The following is a 9,521-nucleotide window of genomic DNA, read 5'->3' as shown; positions in this document are numbered from 1 at the left end:
GTGCCGAGATGCAATGGGACTTGTATATAATGTTTTTATAAGATAAATTAGTCTTATAATAGAAATTGGCAAAAGTAAAAACCATTTTGGGGCAGATTTACAAGCCTCTTGCGCCACTTTTGCGTCACTTTTAACATGGGAAAAGTGACGCAAAAGTGGGGCAAGCGGCTTGTAAATCCGCCCCTTGGTGTACAGAAAAAAACCTTTTAAGATGTATGAATGTCTTTTCTGTTCTTGGTTAATTTAAATTGTTGTTAACCTGTGACATTCTTGACTTCCTGGAGTTTTATTCACAGCTACTGCTTGATAAAACTTTTAAATGTAAGGAATAGGCAGAGTGGGGGCCCAGGGGGTACTGGAACGAAAAAAAAAAACAAAGCCTCTGTAACCAGTTTGCAAAGGCATGTTAATATGCAAATGGTCTTTAACGACCTGTCAAAATCTCTGGTGTGCTGGAGATAAGACTCCAGACACTGCCCAGCCCACAGAAGTTCGAGCTGCACTGCAGCAGCCCAGGCTGAGACACAGAGGAGGAGGAGGAGGAGGGGGGCTGAAGCCCTTGTAGTTCTATGGGCCTGGGCAGAAGTTTGCCTGGGAATGCGCGACCCCCTTTGTAACACTCCACGCCCCCCCTGGGGGTCGCGCCCCACAGTTTGAAGACCCCTGTTCTATGGTCTCAAGCATAGTTCTGATCCTGAGCAGAATCCCTGCAACATGATTAGCCATTACACATAATGCAGTTATTCCAGTAAAACCACTCAGTGACTCTGGTTATGCAGAAATAGCAAAGTACTTGCTAACTTCCGCTATAACACAGCATCTTAATTCAATTGTTTTTTCTCAAGAATGTGATGCCCATATACACTGACTATACCAAACAGTGATTCAAATTGGATTAAAGAACCTCAGAGGTTATAATGAATGTAAGTGTTTGATCAAGACATGTGTTTGAGCTGTATTTTAAGTGTATATTTAGTCATTATCACTTATAAGAAATGTGGTAGTAGAGATTAAACTATGGGAATTGTGCTGCAAAATAAAATGTTTTTATTGTATGCCCAAATAGTCCATAGGATTGGTTGTTTCTGGAAAGTCCAGAGCACCTACAAAGAAGATTTTAAGTTAATTTAAAACATTTAAGGAGAATATGTTATAGCCTGTTATTGCCTAAGGTTCATCTGGGTCTTCCAGTAACAACATAACTGAATTGCTGCCTACATAAATAATGTTGTATCCCTAAAGTTGCAAGAAAAATAGATTCTGTCTAGTCACAGACAACCTCCAAAGGCCATATAGAGCTGCTAAAATTATTGTATGTTACCACCTTGGGTCTTTACAGTTTGTTCACTGAAAAATATGAGTGTTACATCCTCACACCCAATATAATGCTAGTAACATAAATCATTAAAGGATGTGAGAATGCATGTGAGAAGCAGATATTCTGAAGAACTTTGAGCAACTGTTCAGTGGCATGAGCAAAATAGGCAATAAATATGTGCACCAACATATTGATATAACAGTACTGTGGCACTGAATTCGAAAAATCAAATTCCACCTATTCAGCAGGGTAGAAAAGAAATCCAGGTACAGCATATCACCAAGAAAGGCAAGGGCGTAACTATGTGGTTTTTATCAATTTTTTACCCATTGTCAAGTAGTCAAAACAACTGGGAACAGTGAGAATTTGTGTGGATATCTGGCTCCCCAATAATTAGCATTTGTATTTATAAACAAGGGATTTTCCGCTAGAAATGCTGTGTATAGAAACTAAATGAAGGTAAAAATAGAAATATCAAATAGGGTGAATACATCTATAAAGAAGGCAGCTATTTTGGTACAAGACAGTGACAACTGCATCCATATGAAATCAAGCACATATTTATATTAATTTATAATACTCAGTTTTGCTTGAGGTGATGTTGCATTGTATTCAAAGGAGGTTGGTAACTGTTATGGTGGTCTAGTACAACGGAGTGAGCTTTGAGTGCACTCTCGAAGTCAAGGAGTGAAGAGATTGCCCATAGTATAGCAGGAAATTAGTTCCAGTGGACTAGCCCTATAAGAATAATCAATGCCATATTTTTAAAATGTTTTTATTGTTTTATATTGTAACCTTGGAACAATTAAATAAAATGTTTACAATAATCTCACAATGGGAAATTCAGCATTTTACAGTTCCCACAATTGTGACAGCGAAATGTACCGGAGAAGTTGGTGACTTTAAATGAAAGAACTTGTGTGAGAAAAAGAAAAAACAAGGAACCAAAAGGAAAGCAAGAAAAGACTCTGGGCCTACTATTCTCTCAAAGGGATTCAATGACATTACATCTGGAAAACTAGTTTATGCAAAGCATATGCAATTCAGAATACTCAAACAGATTGTGGGTCTGATTTACTTTCTTTAACAGATTTCCTAGGACATGCACAATGCCTTCTAGAGTAGCCGGGGTTGGTGGGGGGAGGGGAGGATAAAAAAAGTAAAAAAAACAAAGGGAGAGCAAGCAGGAGAAGGGAGACTGTGTGTGGCTGTTAGACCTGACATAATTGGTGTGAGTCTCCCTTCCGTTTTTGACGGATTGCCTCCTCTGTTTTGATATGTTTTTGCTGGTTATATGCTTTGGGCACTGTGCCACTGCTAATCAGTGCCACAGTGCAAGTGCTCCCTATGTTAAATTGATATACTAATTGGATTCCATGATTGGGTTATTTGATTTATCTGTCAGCCCCTAGTACAGTGCACCATGTGTGCCCAAGGGCTTGTAAATCAAATGCTGCTGGTGGGCTTGCAGCACTGCTTGTGTTACCCACAGGAGCAGCTAGTAAAGTGTGTCTCAGGCCTGCCATTGCAAGGCCTCTGTGCAGTCTAGCACTGCCATGTCGACTTGGCCAAGTGCACCCACTTGCCAGTCCCTAAACCTTCCCTTTAATTCATATTAGACACCCCTATGGAAGGCCCAAGGGCAGGGTGCATTGTAAGTATAAGGTAGGACATGTTCTGATGTGTGTAGCATGTTCCAATAGTGAATTACAGCCATTTTCGTTTTTCACTATTGAAGGCTACCTGTTCTCCATAGGCCAGAATGGGCAGTTAGAATATTACATTCTTATAATCCTAACTGACTCAGGGAACATGGTAGAAATTCAAATTTAGTATGCCTGAACTCAGAATAATAAAATACATATTTTAGTAAAGTTGGTTTTAATATTCTGTGTTTGAAAATACCACTTTTAGAAAGTAGGTCTTTTCTTGCTTAACTGTCCGGGCCTGCCTCTGCTGGGTTGTGTAATCCTTGTCTGGGTTTGTGAGTGACAGGGCTGGGGGATTCCAGGAGACAGGCTGGGGCAGCCCGGTGGTGAATAGAGAGATCTGCATCTAGATGGGAGAGAGGAGTTGCACCTGGGACCTGCATATGGCTGGGCCTTCCCTCTACAATGCTGGCTCCACCCCCTGTGGCATGTCTGATGTCTCTGCCCTGCACTGTGAAAAGAGAGAAGGAATCATGTCAACAGAGTACTCCAGAGCTGTAACTTCACTCCCCTGTACTGGCTCCACCTCCTGTGGGGCGGCTGATGTCTCTGCCCTGCACAGTGAAAGGAAGAAGAGAGTCATGTAAACAAAGTGCTCAGGAACTGGTTTGGACTAGGAAGAGGTTTCTCTGCCTTCAGAGAACAAAAGATTTTGGGGTATAAATATTGGGACCCTGATCCCAAGAAATTAGATCACTTCTGGAACAAGAAACCTTTCTGCCAAGGAGAAGAACCAAGGGAGCTGCAGGAGTTTGGATTGCCCCTCTGCCAGTGTGCTGTTTGCTGGGTTGGCCTGCAGTGGTTGCTTCATTGCCAAGGAAAAGGAGAAGGAACTTTGTAAGGACTTTCATCTACAGAATATTCTCCAAGGGCTTGGACTGTGCTTGCCTCCTGCTGAAGTCTCAGGGACGAAAAGACTTCACCTCCAGCTCCCCCTGAATTTCTTGCTGGGAATTCTGACTTCAGACACTTGCGTGCCGCTGGAAGCATGACGCATCGAGAAGAAGCGTGTCGCCGCTGCAGCTGAAATCGTCAATCGCCAGAGAAGCGAGCCTTCGCCGCATCTCCCTGGAAGCGTGTTTTCATCAAAGCTGCCTGCTGTCGCATCACCGGAGAAGCGTGACGCCATCGAGAGAGTCGACATCGCATCACCGGAGAAGCGTGTCGCAGGGCCTGTCGCGGCTCCAAAGTACAGAGTCGTCGCAAAGCTGCCATGGCGTCATTGCATCGCCGCACCAAAGGCGCCATCTTCTGGCATCACAACCGGATCATCGCATCAAGGCGCCATCTTGCTCACCGCAACGGGCCCCCAGGCCGAGAATCTACGCATCACCTCCACCGGTAAGGCTCACGATGACTCCCCTCCTCTGCGCAAGCATTGAGGCAGGACGCAACCGTTCCCCTGGATCACGGAACCAACGCATCTCCCCTTTTGTTTACTTTGCGTTACGCATCCGGGTACTTTGTTGAGAACTTTGTCGCATTTACCATCAACTTGAACTAAGCAACTTTAATCATCTTTTAAGTAATCTTTTAGTATAGTATTGTGGATTTTTGTCATTTGTGGTCTTATGTTTAAGTCTATATAAAGAATACTTATTTTTTATAAAATCTGTGTTGTGTCCATCTGTAGTGTTATCACTGTATTACTCTGTATATTCACAAATGCTTAACACACTGCCTCTGAGAAAAGCCTGACTGCTCGTGCCAAGCTACCAAGGGGGTGAGCAGGGGTTATTAAGGAGTGTAATCCCCTTATCCTGACTTTGAAGTAAGGGTCCCTATTTGGACAAAGTTGAATACCATTGCCAATTAGAGACCCCCCAGATCTAACATTGGTGGCAGCGGTGGGATTTGGGACTTTTGCACTTGTGTTTCATATACAGTGATTGGTGCACACTACTAGTGAGTGCAGACCAAACGCGACCACATACTTTTATTTTTAGAATCTTTTTTCCTTGGACTGTTATTTTTCCTGAAAACTCCAAATTCTTACTACCATGATTAAACCAGCATCTGTTGCATCTATGGATCTTGATTTTGAAGAAGAGAGGTTGGAAACCTACACTGTGAAACAGCTCAAGTATCTCTTCAGGAAATTGAAAGTTGCTACATCAGGTATTTCTAAAAACGAAGACTACCAAAAGGCGCTGAGGTCCTAGGTAGAAGCAAGAAATGTCCCTGATCTTGTGGCGGAGCCAGTTGGGGATGCAGATGGGAGAATTGATAGGCCAGTGTTTCCAGCCAGGGGAGGGGTGCCGTCCACACCTGGCAGCAGCATCTCTTCCAAAGACCTGTCCCCCAGAGAGTTGGAAGACAGGGAGAGAAATAGGTCACACAAGCTGGAGTTGGCTAAACGTAAGATGGGGAGTCAGAGGGAAACAGAGAATAACAGTTTGTCTTTGGAAAGAGAGAGAATGAGAATGGAGCATGAGAGGATGTTGAGGAAGTTAGAGATCAAGGCCAAGGGCTTAGCAATCAATCCATCTGGTGGCAGCGCACCAGCTGTGCCTTCAGAAGGCAGGGTACATATTCCCAAGAATGTCATCAAAGATTTTCACAAAGGTGAAGATATTGGGCAGTGGTTTGCAGCCTATGAGATAGCAATGTTGGCCCACCAGGTCCCTGAGAAGGATTGGGGAGCGGGGTTGTGGGGCTGCTTTCTGACTGAGGGGAGGGATACTTTGTTAGACCTACCCAGTGAGCATAGGATGTCTTATCACCACGTGAAAGGAGCACTGATGACCAGGTACGGGTTAACTCCAGAGCTCTATAGACAGAGGTTCAGGAATTGTAAGAAACTGAAGGGAAGCACTTGGGTAGAATATGTGTCTTTCTTTTGCAGAGCTATGGATGGTTAGGTGAGGGGTAGCAATGTTGATAATTTTCAAGCTCTCTGTGATTTGATTGCCAGGGAGCACTTATCTGCTAATTGTTTTCCAGAGCTACGCCAGCACCTTATTGATAGCAAGTTGACTAATCCTAGAAAGCTTGCTGAGGAGGCGGACCACTGGGTCAGTACCAGGGTCCACAAGGGTATTGTGGGAGATTCCGCTAAAGGTGGGCAGGGTCCCCAGCAGAAGAGTGGGGGGGACAAGGGTAAACAGAGGGAGTTCCAGAAAGGGCCCCAAAGTAATTCCCAAGGGAACCAGGTTAAGTGTTCCCAGCCTCCCCCTGAGAAGAAGTCAGAACCCCGACATGTAAACCTGTTCATAGGGGGCCTGTTACCTGCTTTCAGTGTAAGCAGGTGGGACACCATTGTTATGATCCCCAGTGTCCCCAAAGGGTCATTATGTGCCACCCCGTGCACCACCCCGTCAGATGGTCAGTGTAGCCCTGGGTGGGGAGGAGATGGGTGCCCAAGGTGGGTGGGGTCCCGCAGAAATGTCCCTTGTCTCATTAGAAGACTTTGAGATGGTCCCTAGAACTCAGCTGCCTGATAACACTAAAAAATACAGGCAGTGGGTGACCATCAATGGCCATAGAGTGGAGGCTCTGAGAGACACCGGAGCAAGTGTGACAGCTGTCAAGTGTCACTTGGTGTCTGAAGAGCAGGTAATCCCCAATGCATTCTTCCCAGTTGTTGCTGCTGACAACACAGAGAGCCATTGCAAGGTGGCTCAAGTTCCCTTTGAGTGGGGGGGGGTCTCTGGTACTCTTCAAGCAGCGGTGAGGCCATCCATTCCTGTTGATTGCCTGTTAGGCAAAGATTTAGAAAGCTCCCCTTTGGTTAAGGTGGAGAGAAATGTGCATTTAGAGATGTTAATTCTTCCTGAGTGGGCATGTGTGACCACTCGGTCTATGGCAGCTAAGGGTGTTCAAGGGACCCTGGAGCCTGAAAGTATGGCCCAGGGACCTGCCTTAAAGAGAAGAGGTTAGGGGCGTGGGAAACCAGCCCCCACTGTTTCCAAGTTCCAGGAGGAGGCAGACCTTGAGGGGGATGCCCTAGAACCCACTGGTGAGCAAGTGTCTGAACTGGAGAACCTACCTGAGCTGACCCATTGGCAGCAAGAAGGGGATCCCTCCAGGGAGGAATTTTGTGAAGAGCAGCAGAAGTGCCCTTCTCTTGTGGGTTTGAGGCAACCAGCCACAAACCAGGAGCAGGTGATCAGTTTGAATCACATTGGATCTACGTGGAGAATGGTCTCCTGTATAGCGAGCCTAAGGTTGCTGAGCCTGGGGAAGCCCGTGTGCTGGTGGTACCCCAGAGCTTCAGAGCCTTCCTACTGGGTTTGGCTCAATATGTTCCTTTAGCTGGTCATCTGGGGCAGAACAAGACCTTTGAAAGGCTTGTCTCTCTCTTGTATTGGCCCCAGATGCGGAAGAGTTCAGATACTCATTGTAGGACCTGTCAAACTTGCCAGGCAAGTGGGAAAAGTGGAAGGAGGCACAAGGCCCCTCTCCAACCTTTCCCTGTAGTCAGTACCCCCTTTGAACGGGTGGGCATTGACATTGTGGGGCCACTGGACCCCAAGACAGCCATGGGCAACAGGTTTATCCTGGTCTAAGAAGAAAAATAACACAAACCACCAGCTGTTCCCCTTCAACCTCTTCCAATTGTAGGTAAGCCGTTTGAGAGACTTGGCATGAATCTGATTGGGCCAGTACCTAGAACCAAGCAGGGTAACCTCTATGCCTTGGTCATTGTAGATTATGCCACAACTTACCCCGAGGCTTTCCCCTTGCGTACTCCCACCACCTGAAATATCAGCGACAAATTGTTGGAACTGTTTTCCCGTGTTGGTTTCCCACGTGAGATACGCACAGACCAAGGAACCCCCTTCATCTCCAAACTGATGGCCCAGATACTCAAATCCCTTGACACATCGCACCTTAAGACGTCCGTTTATCACCCCCAAACCGACGGACTGTGCGAACGCTACAATGCTACACTAAAGTTGACCCTAAAAAAGTTATTGAACGTTGTGGGGAAAGAATGGGACAAACTACTCCCTTTAGCACTCTATATTGTCCGAAGCAAGACTCAAACCAGTCTCGGCTGCTCCCCAGTCAAACTCCTTTACAGCCAGGAGCCGCGTAGTTTATTGGAGATAACCAAGGAAGCCTGGGAACATGAAACACAAGAGGAAACCAGTTCCTTTCTTGAGTACACCCAAAGCCTACGCACTCGACTACAGAATCCTGAGTAAGATGGTCGAAAACCACCTAAATAGAGCCCCCCTAGCGCTTCCCAGCACCAGGAGCGCGACCGGAGACCAAGACGGAAAAGTGCAGCCTGTCCCGCTACCGGAAAGCAGAGACCCGGCGCCTGTTCACGCTCACTGGTGATCGGCGCTCCTCTGCCTTCCTTGCGACCCCAGGACACTCACCCACCTGTAGCCGACCGATGCCGGATCCACCATCATCGTCCACACCAGAAAGCATGAATGCTATAGGCCCTTCCACCAGTGAAGACAAAAGACAAAAATCTCTTCACCGGAGCTCCGTGATTCCCGCCGCCACCAACCCCGTGCCTGTCTCCAAAATGGCGACCAAAGAGGACGTCGCCTGACCGGAGCCTCCACCGGAGCCGCTTTTTTCACCCTGTGAGGTTGACTGTTATGGGGCGCCAAGCTATAGCCCCGACCACCATTTAAAGAATAAAGTCTCTTCTCCGGAGCTCCATGATTCACAAGAGCCCTGTGTTGCCCGCCGCCGCCGACCCCGTGCCTGACTTCAAAATGGCGGCTAAAGAGGACGTCGCCTGACCAGAGTCTCCACCGGACCCGTTTCTTTCCACCCTGCGAGGTACTGGCTGCTACTGGGACGCCTAACAGGGGGGCAACGGGAGGTTCTTTCCCAACACTTAAAAAGGAGATACAGGGGCCGCTTGCCCTATCTCGTCAACCTACATGCCCGACCCCAAACTGGCGGCCCGAGAGGACTCCGCCTGACCGGAGCCTCATTGGTGCCTCCTGCCTCCCCTCCCGAGTCACCGGCTGCCTCGGAGATCCACAACACGGGGCAAAGAGTTCCCCCCTCCATCTAGGGAGAGACACCTGGACTACCTGCCCTGCCTCGGCCATCTCCTACACGCCTATCTAAAATAATTGGCGACCAAGGAGGACCTCTCCTGAACAGAGTCTCCCTCTCTCACCTTCCTTTGGTGCTAGCTTACAAGGGTTCAACGATTAATCAGAAACTGGATACCTGCAAATTCCTAAGCAGAATCACACCGCAACTTAATCAGGCTCCTCCCATCACTACCCCCACAATGGCCCAGGACCAGCCTCCCCCTCCTCCACCAGTCCCACTTGCCCACCTTAAACCTCACAGTCGGAACTCCTTCACCATCATTCCCCCCCCCTCTCTACAAAGCTGCGACGCACTTTCAAACAGAAACTCATCCGCAACCATAAAGAAACCCTAATCATTGACATCTACCACTCGGCCTCCAATGGACCGATGAAGATGGACTTAATATTCCACACTGAAAGACCGGAATACTTGGTCTCCACGATCAGAACGTGGATGTTTATGGCCAAAACTACCTC

The sequence above is a fragment of the Lissotriton vulgaris genome, chromosome 8 (genome assembly GCF_964263255.1).
Source record: "Lissotriton vulgaris chromosome 8, aLisVul1.2, whole genome shotgun sequence".
In the NCBI taxonomy this organism is placed as follows: Eukaryota; Metazoa; Chordata; class Amphibia; order Caudata; family Salamandridae; genus Lissotriton; species Lissotriton vulgaris.
This window is presented reverse-complemented; position numbering follows the sequence as displayed.